At 42.4% G+C, this 21,885-nt stretch overlaps 1 pseudogene; it reads left to right on the forward strand.

Annotated features, from left to right (window-relative positions):
* Nucleotides 1-20,727: 20,727 nt before the first annotated feature.
* LOC136137922 (U6atac minor spliceosomal RNA) lies at nt 20,728-20,829 on the forward strand (annotated as a pseudogene).
* Nucleotides 20,830-21,885: the final 1,056 nt, after the last annotated feature.

Raw genomic sequence — 21,885 nt, forward strand, 5'->3', positions numbered from 1 at the left:
GTGTCCTGTTCTCTCCTTATAAGAACGCTCATCATATTTGATTAGGGTTCACCCTAATGACTTCAATGTTAATTACCTCTTTAAAGACCATCTCCAAATACAGTCACATTCTAAGATACTTCAGATCAAGATTTTAACATATGAATGGGGTCAGGGGACACGATTCAGCCCATAACACACCCTTCTCACTGTAAATGCACTTCTGGTCACCCACTTTAACTGGCTCCTCCAGGCTTAGCTCCATGAACAAGAACTCCCTCTTTCTTCTCCCAAGGCCTTTCTACACACTTCGCATTTCACATTTCTGCTCAGAAGCATTGCTTCATATTTCCTTGGGCGTAGTCCCTAAACTTGATCCTGCGTACAAACCAGAGCACTCATCTCCAATCACTGGACAGCTGAGAGCAGAGCTAGGTGTTTGCTTGGTAAAATATTTCTAATGAGAAGAAATCATCTGGAATACATGGCAATACCTACCAGAAAAAAAAGTTCAGTATATTTTGCAGGGAGTTCACTAAAAGTAGTAAGCACTCATTTAAGCCAAAAGGTTGTGCTTTAATAAGGTCTGTTTTTCTTTTTAGTGCCTCCTTCACCCGTGAGTTATCACTGCACCTGGAGGTGCAATTCACCAGGAGGGTTGGAGTCTGAGCCCACAGCAGACCAGGGGACTTTCTGTTGTGTGTTCCTGGCGTGACAGTTCTAGGGGCTCACAACAGGGAGGCTTAGTCTCTTCAGAAGGACTCACTGGAACAGCCTCACTAGAAAAATTCTCATGTGCCATTTTGCCTGGCAGAGAGCCAGATAACAGAGCTTGTCACCCTCTGAATAGTGGCCGCTCGACCCCGCCAATCAGCTTGCAGAGGCTTCCGTATACAAAGACTCATCAAGCGCTGTGTGTGTGTATTTCCCTCTCTCCCAAGGCTGGGTTTGCTTTCAGAGTATTCAGAAAGGGCATAAATGAAATCATCCCCAGAAGGGTGATGTCATTCATCCTACAGTCACGGAGCTGCAGCACCAGTTCTTAAAAGCCCTTGGCCCTGTTTTCTGACACAGAAGATAAATTGTAGAAAATGATTTTAATTTTCACTTCAAGCAGATCTAGGGAATTCTGTGCTTAAGGAACATTGTATAACCACACAAAGACAAAATGTGCCTATGAGTTGCAGGCAGTGGTTGCGGGCCTTAGTTCCGAAACGCACAGAACCAAGTATACTTGGAATCCTCATGAAAATACTGGCCTTACACTACCCTGGCATCAAGACTTTGCCGGGCAGGTAGTCCCATACCTTGATTTTCCAGCCCAGATATATTTGCTTCCCTAAGAAGCTATGTTAGTGATACTATTAGTCAGAGATCCTTGAATAACAAGTGACAAAAATCTAGCTCAAACCTCCATAGCAAAAAGGGGAAATTTTAGCTCAGTGACGGAAATCCAAGCTTGGCTAAGTCAGGCATGGATAAGTCCAGGAGGGTGGGTTCAATGATGAAATCAGAACTCTGTCTTTCTATGTCTGTCACTCCTGCTAACCTCTGCATGGCTTCATCTGCGTATGAGTCCTCCCTGTGTGATGACAAGAGTCACTCTATATAGTCTTTGCGACCCCAGAAAGAGTGACTTTCTCTTACCCAGTGTCCCTAGGCCACATCTAGTGGAGGAACACAAATTAGTGCATGTGCATTCTTGTGACCAGAGGACAAGGAGGGAGTTGAGGAAGATGGCGGAAGAGTAAGACACGGAGATCTTCCTCCCCACAGAGGACAAGGAGACACAGAGGTGGAAGAGTCCATTCCACAAAGCATGCAACATGGAAGGGGCAGTTTCCCAACGGAAAAAAGACTCCTGGCCTGATACATTCCAGCCCTTGACTGACCAGCACAGGCATGTACGCAGACATATACACACATACATACACTTGTGTGTACACACACATTCTCTTTTTCCATACATATAATTTCTTCTGTACTGCCCCCTAACATGATACAGCCAACCTATGCGTATCCATCCACGTACTTACCTCTTTCCCAAAGCAGTTCAGCCCAAGTACCGTCTAGTTAGCCCATCCATTTCCTAGTCCAGACACTCTGGAGAATATGTATTCCTCTTTGTCAAGTCTAGATGTGGCTTTTCACAGCCCAGCTACATCTAAATGTTAAATCTATATCTAAATGTTAAGTTTTAAAAATAGAACTACCATATGACCCAGCAATTCCACTCCTGGGTATATATCCAAAAAAACCAAAAACACTCATTTGAAAAGATACTTGCACCCCAATGTTCATAGCAGCATATTTACAGTAGCCAAGACATAGCAACAACCTACGTGTCCATCAACAGAAGAATGGATAAAGAAGATGTGGTGTGTGTGTATATATACATATATATGTATATCCGTGTATACACACGCACACACACACACACACACACAATGGAGTACTAGTCAGTCATAAAAAAAGAACAAAATTTTACCATTCACAGCAACATGGATGGACTTGGAGGGCCTCATGTTCAGTGAAATAAGTCAGCCAGAAAAAGATAAATACCGTATGATATCACATATGTGGAATCTAAAAAATACAAGAAACTAGTGAATATAACATGAAAGAAGCACAGATACAGAGAACATACTAGTGGTTACCTTTTCATTCCATTTTCTAGCCTTTTTGTACCAACAGCCCCCTAAGTGTTGGGCGGTGGCATATCAGTATGGCAGCTGTCCATGCCCGAAGGTACTAGCCTCTGGGCAGTGCCAAGGCACCCAGAGCCCCAGACCAGGGGCCTCTGGTGAGAAGCGCCCTCTTCTGTCCAGACCAGTGTGCCATACAAACGCTACAATTCTCTCTGTAGATGTGGATTTCATAAATTTTCATCCTCTATGCCTATTGAGTCTGAAGTCTACACATGATCCAGGTCCTAAATCATAAGAGGTAACAACTCAGCCAGATTCAGATCAGAATCCAGGGACAGACGACAGTTTCAAGGCACGGGTTGGGGGGAACTGTACCCTAAATAAAATGACACTGAGCAGGTAAGAGTCCTATGCCCGCTGGGGCGGGGGGATTGGAGCTTTGCTCTGTACAGCCGCTTAATCTAGTAGCGGGGAAATCTCTTACTAAGTTCAGCCCCTTATTACAAAGGTATATGGATCAGTGGTTGGCAGACTTTTCCTGTAAAGGGCCGAATGGTCGATATTGTAGGTTTGTGGACCATACGACCTTGGTCACAGTTACTTAGTTCCACTGTTGTGTCAGCCGAGCAGCATGGATAATATGCATACAACCTAGGATGAATGTGTTCACGGAAATGTTTACAAACGCAGCTGGCAGGCCAGATTTGTCCCCAGGGCCGTGGTCTGTTGAGCCCTGATCTGGATGAGTGACCTTGGTGAGTTGGGTGAGTGGTCAGACCACTGAATGTAGTTCAAGCAGTACAAGTTCAGGGAAGTACAGGAAGAAGGAAGAGGAAACTATAGCCACACCGCATGGCTAGGTAGAGTTGAGACCAAGGAGCTATCCTGGACTACGTATTTTAAATAAGTCCATAATACTCGATTGTAGTTAAAGATAAAGGCAGGGTCCAAAATACATATATAACTGGTGAGAACACGAGGAGGCCAATTTCCATATGGAGGATTCAGGCCTTCTGGGAACATTATCAGTAAACCTTCATAATAAAAAGAGAGTCATAGAGTATCTGTGAAGAGTTATGAGGTCAGAAGTAAGGTCAGGGTCCAAGTTTAGTTTCTTTCTCTTGTAATCCCAAGAGTGTTCCTGGTACGGGAAAGTAGATGAATCATATAATAAATACTTATTTATGTCAGACACAGGTGACTTTAGAAATTAAAATTCCATGATTTAGAAAGTGCTTAAGAATATAAGGAAACTGGCATTTACACACTGCTGGTGGAAGTGTAAATTGGTTTGATTTTCCTAGAGGGATCTTTAGTAATATAACAAAAACCTTAAAATAGTCATACTTTAACATTTTTATTTCAAATAAAATATTTTATTTCAAGATGTAATAATTAGGGAATAATTACAACTACTTAGGAAAGTGTATATGAAGAGGCGCATCCTATATAATAGGGAAAAAACAATTATAAGAGTTTGTCTAAAAAATCATGATTGACTCTTAGAATGGTATACATCCTATGTAGTGATTTTAAGCTATTGTGTAAATGAATACTGACATGTTTATTAAAGCTATACATGGTTCACATAAGGATAAGTGAGAAAAGTAAGTTATAGGGATGGAGGTGTGACATAACATTTTTCATTAGAATATAAGTAGAATTCTGCTCCTGGCAATGGCTCACCAGGTTATTTCAGAACAATCAGCCGTTAAGAATGACTAGAAAAGCTAGACAAATTAATTACTAGATGAATTAATAAAGAAGACAAAAATCCCATGTGTTGGAAGTTGTCAGAGAACTAGCAAGGCAATTTGTAGAGCCAAGATCCAGAGGAAAGAGAAGCCAAGAGAAGTGAACCTGGCATTTGGAGCTGCTTTTCTTCTTGAGGCAATGGCTAATTTGGAAGAGACAATTTAGTGGCAAAAGAGCAAAACAGAGGTTTGGCACTTCCACAGGGCCAGGAGGGCAAAGTTTAGATTTCAATGCCCTCTTAGGAAGAGAAATTCTGGCAACAATCCAAACTTTTTTTTTTTTTTTTTTTTGCGGTACACGGGCCTCTCACTGTTGTGGCCTCTCCCATTGCGGAGCACAGGCTCCAGATGCACAGGCCCAGCAGCCATGGCTCATGGGCCCAGCCGCTCCACGGCATGTGGGATCTTCCCGGACCGGGGCACGAACCCGTGTCCCCTGCATTGGCAGGCGGACTCTCAACCACTGCGCCACCAGGGAAGCCCCAATCCAGACTTTTGATTGGGACCACAGAAGCACTACCTCCTAAGAATAAGGGTGAATCAGAAATAGCCTAAATCTCACAAGAATTAAGTCTAGCTTCAAATCAGCTCAATAAATTAGCCTAAGATGTTCTGTCCTAGCCTTGCTCCATGCCAGAAGTAAACATAAATCCTTTCTGAGGTAGATACCATCATTTAGAGTCTCAAACCATCTCTACATTTTTTTCATAAACAACGTATGGCCCTCAATAAAAAAAAAATAACCAGGTATAGTGAAATAGAACATATAGAATATAACTAGGCATACAAGAAGGCAAGACTTGACAGAAAACCAAGAGAAGAAATATACAAAAAAAATACTCATAGGAGCTATCTCAGTGATCAGAATGAACATTAAAATAAATATAACTAATATTGTCAAGAAATTAAATGAAAAGATGGAGAATTTTCTAGAAAACTGGAAGCTATAAAAAATAAATCAAGTAAAAAATTCTAGAAATAAAAAATATAATTGACATTTTTTTAAATTGGTGGGTTTAAAAACTGATTAGAGGGGACTTCCCTGTTGGCACAGTGGATAAGACTCCACACTCCCAATGCAAGGGGCCCAGGTTCAATACCTGGTCAGGGAACTAGATCCCACACGCATGCCGCAACTAAGAGTTCGCATGCCACAACTAAGGAGCCCACCTGCCATATAAAATAAAAGAAAGAAAAAGAAAAAAAATACTGACCAGTTTTTTTTGGGGGGGGTTGTTTTTGTTTTTAATTAAGGTATAATTGATGTATAACCAACCAGTTTTATTTATTAAAATTCTTCTGATCCCAAGATAAAAGAAAATGGGATTTAGATTTGGCTTAAGAATATCCTAGAACTAAAGTAGTTAAATAGAGAAAATGACGGATTCTTCTCTCCGGGTGGCCTTTCAAAATAGAGTAAGTGTTAAGTGTGGTCTTCCCAAGGGCATGGTTGTAGACCAGAACACCTCTTAAGATTCATTTTGCATCTATGATCCTATAGTTTTCCATATAAGGAGGGAGATGCATTCAAGGAACTTCTTTTATAGTAAGTTTACTTTCCACATAATGGGCTGGTGGCTGGGAATAATATATGTAATCATGTCTTCAGGGCCTCACAGTCTATGCAGGTCATATGATTATAGATGAAATGTGATAGAGTAAATGCCATTCACTCCTCCATTAACAATTGTGAACTGTACATGCATAGGTCAGACTCTGAATAAGAGACTGGGCTGTTGCAGTAAACAAAACGAAATGTATGCTCTCATGGAGTTCACATTCTAGTAAACAAATATATAACACATCAAGTGGTGATAAGTGCAGTGAAGGAAAAACAAAGCAGAGTAAGGATAAGGAATGATGGTGGAGCTCACGGTACAAAGCATCTTATTTTACATAGGCTAGATGCACAAGGAAGGCCTCTGTGTTTGAGGACACTTGGACAGACACCTGGATGAAGTGAGGGAGTAAGTGATCCATGTGGCTTTTGAGCAGTCCCAGAAGAGGGAGCGTGCTTGGACCATGCCTGAAGTAGCAAGCCCAGTGTGGCAGAAGCAGGATGAGTAGGCAAGAGGGAATGTAAGAGATGAAGTAGGTTGGAGCTGGTCACGTAGGGACTTGTGGTCCATGATGAGGACTTTCGAATTTGTCTTTGTGAAATGGAGAGTTTGGAACAGAGGCATGATAGGATCTGACTTAAGTTTTAAATGCGTTCCTCTGGCTTCTGAGTGGAGAATTGATGGTGAAAAGGCAATTGTGGACAAGACCATGAGAAGACTCTTGCTATTCTCTCAGCAGGACATGATAGTGGTTTGGACTGCGAAGGTATTACAAGGAAAAGAGAAAAGGGATATAATTCTGGATATATTTTGAAGGCAAAGACAATAGGATGTTAAGGGAATAGACATGGAGTGCAAAAAAAATAGAGGAGTCAAGAATAACTCCAAGAATTTTGGTCTGAGAAACTAGGAGGTTTGAGATGCAACTTTTATTGAAACAGTGGTAGTCTTGAGAAATGCAATTGGGTAAGGGAATGGGTCTCTATGAGCAGAATCAACTCACTGTCCTTTTAATACAAAGGAGGAAGCAACTAAAAAGACTGAGTTGGGCTTCCCTCGTGGCGCAGTGGTTGAGAGTCCGCCTGCCGATGCAGGGGACGCGGGTTCGTGCCCCGGTCCGGGAGGGTCCCACATACCACGGAGCAGCTGCGCCCATGAGCCATGGCCACTGAGCCTGCGCGTCCGGAGCCTGTGCTCCGCAATGGGAGAGGCCACAACAGTGAGAGGCCCGCGTACCGCAAAAAAAAAAAAAAAAAAAAAAAAAGACTGAGTTAGGCAGGTAACCCTTCAGAATGGATGGGTTTTATTTTAATAGTGCCTCTGCAAATTATGCGTACCACAGAGAGTTCGTAAGACTAATGATATCAAAAACTACTTGCTATTGATTTTCCTCAAATTTCTCTTTTCTTCATTGTTGCATTTTAATAGGGTCATAATTAATGTTCAAACCTGTAAACCACTTTAACTCATAAACATCCTTTACCACTTTCCTTAAGTATCACTCTTTCTGGAAGGTTTTCCCTTGCCTCTTCTGTTAGGGTTATGTATTCCTCCTGTAGAGTTCCACAGAACCTCAAGGATCCCTCTATCATATTCCTTACCAAATACACTGTATTATCATCATCTGTTTTCCTGTCAGATCAAACAGACAGGTCCAATCATGTTTATGCCTCAGGACTTGTAGCTGACTCAGGACTTAGCACTCAATAAAAAATGTGGGAAAGGAAGACAGGCAGGGTGGGAAGGAAAGTGGGAGGGGTCTAGAATGTATTGTCTCTCCATCACCTGGAGATTATTTCATTGCAATAGGTCCACCTTGTTTCAATTCACTCCTGGTCCTTTGGGGCAGGTGAGATGTGGGTGTATTCTAGAAATGTCCTACTGTGGTTACATGGAAAATTATAACGTGATAACTTCTGGAAGCATCTTACCATCTTCCCTTTGTTGCAATTGTATTAAAACTAGACTTAGAGATCAGAGCAGTCCAGTAGAACTTTCTCTAATGAGGGAAAGGTTCTATATCTGCGCTACACAACCGGGTAGTCACTAGCTGCCTCTGGTATTGATTACTTGAGACACGGCCAGTGTGGCTGATGAACTGAATTTTAGATTTTATTTAATTTAATAAATTTAAATGTAAGTAGCCTCATGTGGCTAGTGGCTGCCATTTGGGTAGAGCAGTTAATATTGCACTTAATACTGGAAGTTGTATTTTCTAATTTTCTCACTTTACAGGTGAAGAAACTCAGCCTTAAAGAAGCTATATTATTTGCCCAACTTCCTAATTTCTTGTACCAAAACGTGCTCCTGGTATTGTCACTAGTCATTCCTAACGTGACCTTTGTGTTGAAATCTACTTCCTCCGTAGAAACTTTTAATTTTCAGATTAGCAGACCAAACAGCATTCCTTACAGGCTAGTAATTAATAAAACACTTTAAAGGGAAAAAAAAAGACCTTAAGCGCAACTATATTTAGAAAAATGTGATTTTCTCCATAAGGGATCTTAAGAAATTATTATGATTATAATAAATTACATACCGTGGCTCATCTGATGATTACTTTTCTTAAGTAGAATCATTTGTTGAAACTCAGAATTAGTTGCACATAACATTACTCCAGCGGTAAACTGAACGCCTGAACAAAGAACCCAACTTCCGAGGCTTTATAATCATTCCTAAATAATAATGAAGTGGGGACACATAACAAGTGGAAAATGACCAACTATAAAAAAAAAAATCATACCTACCTCCAAAAGCCCCTCTACATTCTGTACAAATATCTTGGGAACAAAGGGGTTGGAATTGTATGTGTAGGTGATGATGGTCGGGCAGGAACCATGGAGGGCTGGGGGGAGGCGAGGAATTGTCTCTCTTCTCCTGTAATAATAAACACAATTCTTGGGGACCTTACCGTGTCCCAGGCCCCATAGCCCACAGAATGTTCTTTTCAGTAGCTTAAACTAAACTCTATATCTCTTTGGACTTTTCTTGCATACCCACCTGGCAAGTCTCTAATCCTAGATGAACCAAATGTCCACCTTCTCCCTCTGGCACCTGGGAAGCAGAGCACCCGGTATAAATTTCACTGTGGGGTGGACTGGCTATAGACCTAAGATCACCGGTCTCAGGTGGGGCCCTAGCGCTCCCTGTAGACCACCTCTGTGACTCTAGGCGGCCTTTCTTCCCACTTCTGGCCCATCGCTCTTAGCAGATGACCTCCTCGCCTGCTTCACGGAGAACAGATGCCGTCAGATGAGAAATCCCTCAGTATCTCACCTCCGTGTTCACAAAGCTATTGGCATTGGCCCCAGTCCTCTCTTCCTGTTGCAAGAGGGGACATGCCCTTCCCCACATCTAAGTCTATTTCCTCCAGCCCTCCTCTCTTTTCAGTGACCTTATGCTATTTCTTGTTCTCTATCGATTCGACGTCATCAGTTTCTCTTTGTCCAATATTTCCCATCAGCTTTTAAACACACTCATGTCTCTTCTATTTTAAAAGATACAAAAACAACCTCCCTTCGACCCCAGGTGCCGCTCCAGCTACCATGCCAACTGTCTCTCTCCCTCCACAGACAACCTCTTGGAACTGTGTTCTACTTCCTTACCTCATCCTCCCCTCCCAGATCCCCCCAATCTGGCGTCCACCCACACCACTCAGCAGATCCCTCCGATCTGTGTACATTCCCCCTGCTCTGCAGAAGCTGCACTAAACTCACCAATGACCGAGGCAGATGTATCTCATGGGCTATTTGAAGTCTCTCATCTTTTCATTTTAGCACCTGACATTGTTGACTATGTTGCCTTCTTGAAGCCTTCTCTTCTGTTGGCATCTGTATCATATATTCTCTTGGTTTCCTCTTACCTTTTAGGTTTATCTTTCTTATTCTCCCCAGTGGACTCAATCTATTTCACCAAACCTTTAAATACTGGAAGCTCTCAAGGCTCAGTTCCAGGCCCCCTCATCCTCTTACTCCTCTTTGCTCCCTTGGGTCCATTATTCCATTTAGTCATTCTGGTGGCTCCCAAATTTATATCTCTGGCCCTCTCTTTTGGGCTCAAGACTTGTAAATCCAACTTCACCTGTGATTTCCATTTGGATGTTTGCCAAGGTCAAGATCTTCCCCCACAAACTTGCTTCTCCCCCTGTGTTCTCAGCACTGACTAATCTGATCACACAAACCCACTCACTCAAAAATCCCTGGCCCTTGCATCTCCTTCTCCTGGTTAATCAGCTGGTCCCATTATCCTATCCTCTACATTGCTTTAAAGTCCATCCATTTCCTCTGTCTTTGCTGTTACTGCCCTACTCTAAACCCTGGCCGCTCAAGTATGGTCCATGACCAAGAGCATCCTATTGACCTGGGAGCCTGTCAGAAATGCAGTGTCTCAGGCCCCATCCCAGACCTACTGAATCCAAATGTACATTTAATAAGACCCCATGTGATTTGCATGTATATGAAATTTGAGAAGCACCTCTCTAAACCACTACAATTTCTCCACCTGACCGCTCTGCTTTGACTCTGGTCCCTCCCGACAGATTCTTCACATAGCGAAACAAATCACGTCCCTCATATACTAAAAGCCTTTCAATAGCCTCCCATTTTTCTTAGAATAAAGTGTATTCCGTATAGTGTTCCTTTTATATGCTATGGTTTAAGATATTGTTTTCCTTTGTCCAACTTTCATCTTTATTGTATCTCTTTTAAGACAAGAAGTATTTGACAGCCTTATTTTTTTAAAGTACTTTAAATCAAGAAAGGTTTCATTTGATTTTGTCCTTTTTTGTATGAATACTATATTTGCATTGCAAATGGGACTATTTCTCAGTTTGTGTAGTTAGTTAATTCATGTAATAAATGCACGTAAAAAGCCCTCAAGTATTAAAGAAGTGGTTTTCTTTGCAAAATGCCATAAATTATGCTCTGAAAGCTTAAGAGAAACCCCTTTGGATAAAGGATCAAAATCCAAATGTTGTAAGTATGGAAAATAAAATTCTTTCTAGTTTTATTTTTTTTTATGAGGAAGACTGTACCCTGGACACGATGGCCATTTCTTTGAAAGAACATCATCTGATACACCCAAATATGTTGAAAACAGGTTCAGCACTCTGTTTCAATACTGTGTCAAATGCCAGTGTGGACAAGTTTTTGTTCTCATAGGTAACCCACAGGCCTTTGGAAACAAGTACTACTATTGAGTCTATAAAATTCAATTAAAAAAAAACCCTTTCCCTTGTTCAAACATAAAAATGGAGTTTGGGAATAGAAATATTTCATAAAGCTGTAGAATCCAATCCAAAGTATAAAATGCATTGCAGGTCTTCCTCAAAAGCTCTCTATACCTTATCATTTGCAGTCAGATAAGAGATACTGCTGATAAACTTTAATTAAGTTGTCTGGAATGCAGGCTGAAATCACCAGGCAGCCCACCTTTCAGGAAGCAGAGTCCAAGGTACTTCGAGGAAGACTGAAGGGGCTCCCCAGAACGTTTCTGCTTTATTCAAAGCGCTGGATAGCAATCATTGGTGGTGTTACAGGGAGGTACTGTCTTGCCTTGGAGGGCCACAAGCAAAGGCAGGATTTTCTAAAGACAACGTCGGAAGGGATGACAGTGGCTTCTGCAAAGTAGGGATCAAAGAACCTGAAACTTGGGGATGGGCTTGAAAGGACAGAACTTAGGGAAGAAGGGGAGAAGAATCAAAAAAAAAAACACCCAAAACAGCAAAGTAAGAGAAGCCACTTACAGAGGATAACATATTTTATGAGTCCATTTATATGAAACATTTAGAGTAGGCAAGTCCATAGAGACATGAGATTATTCGTTGCCTAGGGCTGGGAGAGAGGGATAGAGGGATTAGGGGTTGATGGCTAAGCAATATAAGCTTTTTGGCTTAATGAAAATTCTAAAATTGGTTGTAATGATAGAATGTACGAAAAGATCCTGAATTGTACACTTTTTAAAATTTTCTTAACATCTTTATTGGAGTATAATTGCTTTACAATGCTGTGGTAGGTTCTGCTGTATAACAATCAGCCATATGTATACATCTATCCCCACATCTCCCTCTTGAGCCTCCCTCCCACCCTCCCTATCCCACCCCTCGAGGTGGTCACAAAGCTCCGAGCTGATCTCCCTGTGCTATGCGGCTGCTTCCCACTAGCCATCCATTTTACATTTGGTAGTGTATATATGTCCATGCCACTCTCTCACTTTGTCCCAGCTTCCCCTTCCCCTTCCCCATGTCCTCAAGTCCATTCTCTACATCTGCATCTTTATTCCTCTCTTGCCCTTATGTTTTTACACTTTAAATGGATGAATTTTATAGTATGTGAGTCATAGCTCAACAAAGCTGTTAAAAAATAAATTAAAATAAATTCAAAAAAATACCCCCCCCCAAAAAGATGAGGAAGAAAAAATTTAAGATATTGAGTAGAAGTAATAGGGATGATTGTTTCTTATGAAGCATATACAGCTATTTCTTGATTTTTTTTTCCAGGTTAGCGATCTACCATTGACTTCCTGCTATAAAAGATGAAGATGCCATTTCTTACATACCACCCCCCCATGCACATGTACACTTTCTCTTCCTCGCCCTCCCATTAGAGCTGTACTGTAATTTTTGGTAAGATCAATATTCAGCACTGATGACTCTCAAATTTATATCTCCAACAGAGTTCTTTTTGGAGTCTGGACCGTATCCAAGTGCTTACTAAACGTCTACACGTTAATATCTAGTAGGCATCTCAAACTTAATTTGTTCAAAACTGAGCTCTTGATTCCCCTCCAAAACCTGCTCCTCTCATTGCATTTTCCGTCTCAGTAAACGGCGATACCATTTTCCCAGTTGCTCAAGTCAAGAACCCCGGAGGCATCGCTGACTTCACTTTTACTCCCTCATCCCGTATCTGATCTGTCAGCAAACCCCTGTGGCTCTACCTTCAAAATATACCCAGAATCCAACACCTTCTCACCACTTCCACGGTACACCCATGTCCACCCCCATCCCCACCCAACCCCCCAGATCCAAGACACAATAGCTCTCCCTTGAATCACTGCAATGGCCTCCCAGTTAGTTTTCCCACTTCTGTCCTTGGTGCCTTGGTCTATTTTCAACAGAGTGTTCCGGTAAAAATAAAGGTCATATCATGCCTCTCCTCGGCTCCAAAGCCTCCAGTGCCTCCCCATTGCACTTCAGGAACATCAGTGGTGCTAAGATTCCTGGACCAGTAAATCCAGCTGGCCCCTGGTTCATCTGTTACCCAAGCACACAAGCCTAACTCCTATTATCTCTGGTTTTCTGGAAAGTCTACAAGGTTAAACCTCCACTTAAAATATCAACCACAAAATCAACTCAGCCTTTGCCTGTTACGTTTATAATGATCTCTATAAAGACGTTTTTTACCGTCATAAACAGGAGTCCTTGTCATTGCCCTATGCTTAGGATGAGGACTCTAGACTAGTTTTCTGCCCAGTCTAAATAGCAAATCCAGCTTTGATTTCCATAATGCAGAGAAAGGAAAAATACCCGCTCATTTTCCTAAACCATCCTCCATATGTACAATCCTCTGGTTCCTTACACAAAACATTTGCTGCCTCTTCAGGGTCCTAACTTGAGGAGCGAACAAGACTTTACAGAGACTGTGGCACATTTACCGGGGCCACCCTCTGGGTACCTTAATGCCTGTTTCTTTTTGTTTGCAAATGGCTCTGCCCTCAATTAGCATGATACTGCGGATCCAGTAATTGTTCTATGAACCCACAGTAACCATCTTAATCTGTGAAATGCAAGTATGTTATCTAGGAAGTGGTGTCACCGGAAGGAACTGAGATACAGAATTTCCTTCGTGGGTTACAAAAGCAGCACTGGAAGGATTTATAGAAAAATTGTCATAAGCTAGTTAGGAAGCATGCTTGTGAAAATCTTTTTTGAACCTACTTTTCTCTGATATACTGGAAGAGGATCGTGGCAAAGGCATTACCTTCTGCTGAGGCTATTAGACCCTCCTCCCTTGCCTTCCAATGAAGGAGGGTCCGTGGAGGAAACCTGCCTCCCTAGGTCTTTTTTTTTTTTTTTTTAATAAATTTATTTATTTATTTTTGACTGCTTTGGGTCTTCATTGCAGTGCACGGGCTTCTCATTATGGTGGCTTCTCTTGTTGCGGACCATGGGCTCTAGGTGCGCAGGCTCAGTAGTTGTGGCGCACGGGCTTAGTTACCCTGCAGCATGTAGGATCTTCCTGGACCAGGGCTCGAACCCGTGTCCCCTGCATTGGCAGGCAGATTCTTAACCACTGCACCACCAGGGAAGCCCCTCCCTAGGTCTTTTGCTGGTTAAACTACTTCTTGGTCCTGGCCCTAATCCCTATGAGTCTTTATGTATTCATTCAAGCTCCGGAAGATTCAATCCGCTTTCCTTTCCTCTTCGAGTCTTTTACTAAATATCTATCTCTTAGAGTTCTTCCAGCACTTACTTCGGCCTCCTCCGCTTCCCTTTTCCTTGCTGTCCACCATTCTCTTATTCACAAATATTTGCTGAACACCTACTACGCTTTTACGTGTTTACATCAGACTCCGTCTCTGCCCTGGTGGAAATCACAAGGGGGAGGCAGGCAGATAGTAAACAATCAGACAACCCACATACTCACAAGAAGATGTATGATCTTGTACTTTTCAGTATTTCGGAAGTTCAAATACATCTTAGATGTGATGAGAGAGAGAGAGAAAGATGGAGGAAGAGGAGGTAGGGGTGGGAAGAAGAGAGAAACTTTCCAGTCGCCAAGTTGGAGAACACTGCAATAGAGTCCTATCTTAATACTTTCAGTTTTTGCCTCTGCTACTTGCCTGTATGCTTCTAAATGGTGTGCTGAAGCTGCTCTCTGTGCTACGTTCCTCCCAAGAGCAGAGCCTGGGGCAAGAGCTTCCATATGGACAGCTTACTTGGGGCCTGATGCCCAGGAACGGGTGTGAGGGGCTGGGCAGAGTGCAGCAGGGAAGGAGGGAGAGCGCTTTCAAGGTGCATCGTGGTTGTCACCACCACGGACCCCTGGGGTTCAGTCCTGCTGGGGCCTCTGAGGAGCCATGTAGAACATGCCTCAGAATTGTCCGCCCATGGATAGAAGGGGGAACATTTTTCCACCAGCTTCATATTTCCACATGCATGCGGGCCGTACTGCATGCTGGGGCAGTGCCAGGTGTGCGGTTCGGCTGAGGCGAGGTGCTGTCATGTTACACTGCTCAAAGCAGGTTGCTGAAGCAGTGGCTGGAGAACGAGGTGGGCTGAGAGGAAAAGGGGGACAGAAAAAATGTCCCGTACAACTGCTATTTTTTTCTTTTTTAAATAAGAGTGTTCACAGCAGCTTTATTCACAATAGGCAAAAACTGGAAATAACCCAAAAGTCCATCTACAGGAGAATGGATAAACAAAATGTAATATATTTGTCCGATGAAATCCTACTCAGCAACAAGAAAGAATGGAGTGCTGATATACGACAACGTGGGTGACACAGACATGGCACTAAGCAAAAGAGGTTGAAAACCAAAGAATACACACTATAAGATTCTCCTTATGAAATTACAGAATAGGCAAAACTCATCTATGGGTGGGGGACCAGAACAGTGACTGTCTCTGGTGGGGTATATGGGGATTAACTGCAGAAAAGCATGAAAGAACTTTCCAGAATGATAGAAATGGTCCATATCTTGACAAAGGTATGGACTGCATGGGCTTACGCATTCATCAAAATTCACTAACTTGTACATTGAAGATGTATACATTTCATTCTGTCTACATTTTACCTAAAAAAAAATAAACTATAAAGAAATATTTAGCTAGTAGATTTACCTCTAACAGTGGTACAGGTGAGTAACGCTACCTTCTGTGTACTCAAGTCTTGAGCAAATGGATAGGATATATTTAGGATAATGAGAGCTCTGTTCTCACTCTTGGAAAAGGGGAATTATAAATATGAACAGAGGGGAGACCAGAACGTGGCCTGTGGTTTCGGTTTGGAACTAAATGCATCAATATGACCTCATGGGTTTATATGGAGAGAGATAGACCTACATATATATGTACACATACACAAGTACACACACATACACACACTTCCTAACTCTGTCTGCTCAGAGGACCTAGAAGCAATGATGCACCAGGAATACTGAGCACATATAGAGCCCAGATCTTGGTTTCTAAATATGACTTTCTACTGAAAGGAACCAGGGCTCTTCGGAGAAATGGCTGATTCCAGCAAAAGCACAAAACAACCCCGACACATCTTCTGCCATTAAATAAGAAAGTGGCTCAAATGCTGATGGGGAGATATCAAAAGAACAGCGGGACCAAGCTGGAGTTCCCAGTGGTTAAATCTGGGGCAATCTGAGCATGGAGATAAATAAGGATTGTGATGGAAGTTAACTGTCACGGAACCCATGACAAACTAAATTGGAAATGCTGCTGCTGAAGTAACAGTAATTAATAAATGAAGCAGGAATGGCAGCAACTGGAGACCATGCCCCGTTCAAGATAGTACTTACTGTCAATGCCTTGATAAATAGCATCTTCTCCCCAAACTACAGGAATCCCAGCTATCCAGGTATGCACAAGTGCTGACCGTGTGCTAAGAGCTTCAAGGCGGCCAGCCAGACTTCTGCCCAGTGCCCCGACTTAGAATCCTGCATCAATTCTCACCACTTCTAAACCTAGTACCAGTAACTATAGCACACCTAAGTAGCAGGTATAGGTTCACAAACTCAAGGTGTGCAAAAAAAAAAAAAAAAAATTCTATCTCTTCATTTTCTTTATATCAAAGTAAATCTTTCAACCCTCTGGCCTGCTAGGCTGGAAGAAAATGGCATTGCCTTTGTCATGAGGTCTCTCTCTTCTCTTCCCTGACCCTCAGCAGAAGGCACAAGTTCTATGTGGTGCGGGGAACAGGCAAGGTCACTCTTCTGGGTTTTTCGTCCTCTTTGTTATCTCCATTTTCTAAACCCACCACAGACTCTTGAAGGCTCTGCTTCCTTGGAGCCCGGAACCCTATAGTTAGGGACCAGCCTCCCATGGCCCTCCTAAATCTCAGCACTTCCACTAGGGACAGCAGAGAACAAAGCCAAGGACTGGAAGAAATCCCTCCTGCTGCCCTGCCTTTGCCTCAAAGCTGCTGCTCTGCCCACTGGTGTCTGCAAAGGAAGAGAGCATTATTTCTCTAATCACTCTGGTTTTAGGAGGATAAAGGTCTGAAGAAAAAGTGTCTTTTGAGTAATTTCGTTTTGGACACAGTGGCCCCCAACTTCCTCTGAGGCACAGTGTTAATGAGGGAGCACAAAAGCCCTGCCCACCTTGGTGGAACAGGGGAGGAGAAACTGTTAGAAGAGATGCCCCAGTAAATTATCCCGTCACATAGATTATGTGTAAGTGACCCTGGGTTGTTTACAAAATTTTAAAACCTATGCCTTGTGTATTAGTCACTCATAAGAATCAAGAGAGGACTTGCATTTTTAGATCACTTTAGGTTCATCGGAGGAACTCTGTGGTCCACTGATCTTTCTTCAGGATCCTGACCTGGTCCAACCTCCCATCCCTGGAAGACGCACATTACAGCATCGTCACAGGGAAGTTGCCAGACACTGCTCAGACATGTCCGAGCACAGGACATAGCTGCCTCCCAGGGCACATCATGTCCTTTCTGATGTAAAGCGACTTCTGCCTCTTTAACTTCTTTTCACTGATCCATGTTTCACCCTTTGAAGCTGCCCTGAGTTTGTCTAGCTTACTAGCAGTGGTTCCACGGACATAATTTTAAAGTTTTTGCAGAACTTTGAGGAATAACCTGCTCGGGCCTGGAGTGTTAAACTCGTTGAAAACATCTAGATCTTCTCTTAAGTCTGTTCTCCTCTTTAAGGATTTGAAAATTTTCTCATTAAAAAAAAACAAAACTACACTTAACTTTATTCTCTTTATCTAAACAACAGAAGTTCGCAGCTTTTAAAAATAAGGAAAAAAGACAGATCAAGAGAAGTAAAATTACCCATGAACTCAACACTGAGATCTCTCTCTTTTTAATGGATACATATAGGCATAATTATATATTTACCAAGTATCCTACTGGCTATACTGTTTTGAACTTGCTTTCTCCACTTAGCAATATGTCTTAAAAGGGCCTGTGTTCCCCACGCTAGTCATTTGTCATTATACCCCAGTCTCAAGCTGTGAGCTATCTCTTTGTCATCCTTATTTCAAATATATCTATTTTTTAAAGCTCCTGAATATTTTGTTCTTTGGGTTCCTGTACCATTTTTTTGTTCCATAATTTTCATTGACTTGATTCTGTATACATCCTTCTATATAAACAATATCATAATCTATAAACAATACCTTATCATCTGTCCCTGTGTGTCACCCATGAACACCCTGACTTTCTTTAGATATCTTCCCATTTCTTCTTCAAAAAAGAACATCACTTGTCATTGCTTGTTCAGAATTTTGCCATTGTTAAGCCCTCACCCCTCCTAAGCCAACTAAGCTTTCAGAGTCTCTGGCCTTGGAGTCAGATCTACTCCTTCCCTCTGAACATTTCTGACATCTGCCTTCCTAAAATCTAGGGTACATAGTCGACGGAGCCCAGAGCTGGGGATCCAGCACAAAGTTGGCCAGGTCCATCCTGACATTTTGAGACTTGTTGCTCTGTCCATCCCTCCTCCTCAACACACACGTGCACGTACGCGCACACACACACACACGCACACACACAGGCTAAGACCCTGCACTCAACGGTTGATCTATGGGCTATGCTTGGCTCCAGGACCATAGTCAGTGGGACTGGGGTGGAGATGTCCGGTTCAAACCAAGCCAGTAGATTCTCTCTCCTGGGCATATGGAATGGGGATACAGGAACTATCAGTCTCTTCCAGGCCCTTGCATGGGAAGTGGTAGGAAGCAGAGCCCGGGGGAGCCACATCTGGCCCAGATGGAGGCAGATGACATAGAACTGGTTTTCTGAGAGAGAAGAACAAAGCAGGCACAGAGAAGGAAGTGGAGATAATAGAGCAGACACACTTGTTGCCCCTCCCAGATCCCCTTGGGTTCCTTTTACCAGCTGTGTGTGCCCACTGCCAGCCTCTGCAAGCCTTGTCCCTCACGGCCCTCACTGGTGACTTTCTGAGCATCGCCCTTTGTGTCCTGGAGCCACCCCATTCGTGGGGCTAGAAGGCCCTGGGTGTTTTCTGTTTCCCTCTATGCCTCCCCTCCCTCCTCTACGACCATCAACTGATCAGTGCGCAAGTACACACGTCCATCTCCATGGCTCGAGGCCCAATTTACACCCCTAAGCTTCCCTTACTAACTTCCCCCTGGAGAATCTCACTGATACCTGAATTCTTGGCATTTGGGAAAGCCTGATGCAGAACACATGGGAAACCAGGTAGCCAGAGAAATGGAGAGAGTGACCTCGGGCCTGAGAGATGACTAGTCCTGGTTGAGGTCCCCTGTGAGGCCCGAAGCTCTTCCCCTGAGGGTTCAGTGATCTGCTCCTGAATCTTCAACTCACTCTCCTGGTGGGTTAGGCTTGAACCAGCCAATTTCTCTGACCTGTTACCCTGAAGACCTGACTCAGGCACCCAGCACGCCCTCCCTGCTGGCGGTCACTGTGCTCCAGAGTTCCCAAGCTTTAACTTTGATCAATTATTTATTTCCATTGGTCAGCATCTCGCGGTGATATTATCAGTAAGACAAGCTTAGAATTCATCAGAGACTCTGCTTTTACTGGAGAGTGGCTTCCAGAAGAATTTCTAGATCTTTAAGTCACTCAATCACTGCTATTTTTGGCCATGCTTATGCTTGTATATTTATTTCTAGACCTTTATAGGCTACATATACATTATACTTATTTAGTTATATAAAAGAACTAATATTTAATATATGTAAATATTTTATATACATATTTATTATATACGTGTGCCACTCTTTGTCCTAGGGCAAAATTTTTTACTATAATGAACAGCTTTAAAAATATTATTTTAATGGAAAGGTCTTGTCGTTTGCCCTTTTATCCAAAAGTCTATTTATATAAATGCAAAAAAAAAAAGAAAAGAAGCTCATGTTCCTTATTTGGTGGTTGTGTTTCTTCTACTAGAGCCTGCCTCACAAAGATATTTTCGTTGCTGACACAGAGATTTTGTTTTTTGTTTTGTTTTCTAAGGTTCTTTACTAAAAGCCAGGGACTTTTTTGTACATCAGTTATCAAGTTTCTCCCAGGCCGTGATGGAAAGGAATATCGCTTAACAGACTTTTCTGTCAGTAGATTAGGTGTTTCCACTGTGTTGAGAACACATTATACAATAACTGCTAAATACAGAAAATCAGGCTTCACACTGTTCCTTAGTGAAATAATGAAGTGGACGTAAAAACCTCGACGATTCCTTATGATGCTCAAAATTGAGATATGGGAAGGAAACGTTAGCCCCACATTGACTTGGAGGAACACAGGACTGGACATTAGTTCCCATTCCTCGTTCGATGCTTTGCTTTTTTCCATCATCTAAAGATGGAAGGCCTTAAAAGGCCTTGTTCTTTTCCAATTTCTCCCCACACTGTTCCTTTGTTTTCAGCTGTCTTTTGTCTCCCTGATCGTTTTCCACCTTTAAACACAGATGAGCAATGCTTAGGGGCTCCAAACATCGCCATCCAGCACTGCCACAGACCCCTGCACTTGATTTGTTGAATGCTGACCGCAAGTCTGGAGGGCCCTTTGCACAGCTCCACACATAGAAAGATTTCAGTAAATGCTGACTTAGTAGCTGGATCAAAGGAGAGATGGTGTATAGCGATTCCTCAGGAAAGGAAGGACGGACTAGGGTTCCACTCACTTAGTAATCACACATATTCTTTTTTTTTTTTCACATTACTTCTTTTGGATCCCATTTTTAAATCTAAACCTCAGGACCCATGCCTTTCTGGAGGGCTGGGATTTTGTCATAGCCACACGTATAATAAAAGAATAACTGCTAACGTTGAATGAGTACTTAATATATGACAGGCATTGTTTAATTGCCACAAAACTGAAAGAAGGAAGTAACACTGAATTACCTCATTAATTAGACTTGTTAGAATTCATCAGAATTATTTCATTAATTCTTATATACTAATGATATATATAACGATACTAATAATATGGATACTACTAATAAATATAAATAAAAACTATATATGCTAATATACTATATATTAAGTATATATGTATGTAGTTTTCACTAACATCTCAGAATCCTGATGCATCTTATAACTGATGGCATTTCACAGTTAGTCTGGACCTGGCAGCGGCAATACGTACTTGTCCTTGCCTGTGTATACACAGACTTGGGTCTTTGCAATTAACATTAGTATTTCAACTGAGTTGCATGCCTTGCTGGGACTATGTGAGCACAGAAAAACATGGGAATAGAATTGGAAATGTGCTGCTGGAGAAATGATTGCACGCCTACATTTTCTTGCAAAGGCACAACCAAGGGCTTCATGGCCCTGAGAAAGGAAGATTCCCCATAGGCAGATGAAGCTGTGTCATCTTTAGCTCCTGAAATGTGCACAAAAGGACCACCCATCACATACTGAGCAATGCAGTAGGAAACGGCAAAGCCATGGCAGGCTGGTGTGACCCATTCACACTCTACACAGGACTATTTTTTTAAGGCAACATGCCGAAGTTTCAATGGCAGTGTTTGCCTTTCTTAGACGCCTTTAATCAACGATCTCTGAGATTTGATTCCAGCTATTATCTCCATTTTACAGATATAAAAACTGAGGATTGAAGAAACTGGGTAATGTGCCCATTTCCCAGTGCTAGGAAATGATAGAGCCAGGATGCAAACCCCAGCCAGTCCGATCCTAGGTCTCACGGTCCTTAATCACAAAACTGCACCACCCCTCACAGCACTTAGCACGGTGTCTGGTAAAAT

The sequence above is a fragment of the Phocoena phocoena genome, chromosome 18, assembly GCF_963924675.1.
Source record: "Phocoena phocoena chromosome 18, mPhoPho1.1, whole genome shotgun sequence".
NCBI lineage: Eukaryota > Metazoa > Chordata > Mammalia > Artiodactyla > Phocoenidae > Phocoena > Phocoena phocoena.